Genomic DNA, 477 nt, shown 5'->3' with positions numbered 1-477 from the left:
CCAGTTTTCCGCTTCTAGAAGGATCCTTTGTAATACCGTAATGTTTGTGTTACTGCCCTGCAGCATCTGCACAAAGCACAGAATGGACATTACTCTGAGGCTGATAGCAGGAAGCATAATGATTGGCCGCGTAAAGTAAGCCGTCTGCGGGAACCGGCGCTTGCTCCGGGCCCAGACGCCCCGACACCGGGTCCCCGCGCTGGGGTGCGCGCAGGGCGGAGGCGCAGGCGCAGCCTCCCGGGTTAGAGGATCAGGTGAGACGGCGCCCACCTACTACCCTCCTGCGAGCTCTGGGCCCCGCCTCGAGACCCTTTTCATTGAGAAACCCCTTAGCGATCACGTGAAGGCGGCGTGCGGGCCTCGTGACGCCACGGCGCCCGGACCAATGGGAGCCTGTGTTTATGTAGGGCCCCGACTACTCACGCCCCCGCCGCGCGCCGCGCACCGCAGGAGGACGCGAGGGCGAGCGGGCGGTGC

This window comes from Octodon degus, unplaced genomic scaffold, assembly GCF_000260255.1.
Source record: "Octodon degus isolate 3935 unplaced genomic scaffold, OctDeg1.0 scaffold00028, whole genome shotgun sequence".
In the NCBI taxonomy this organism is placed as follows: Eukaryota; Metazoa; Chordata; class Mammalia; order Rodentia; family Octodontidae; genus Octodon; species Octodon degus.
The sequence above is the reverse complement of the archived record's forward strand: the minus strand, read 5'-3'. Positions refer to the sequence as shown.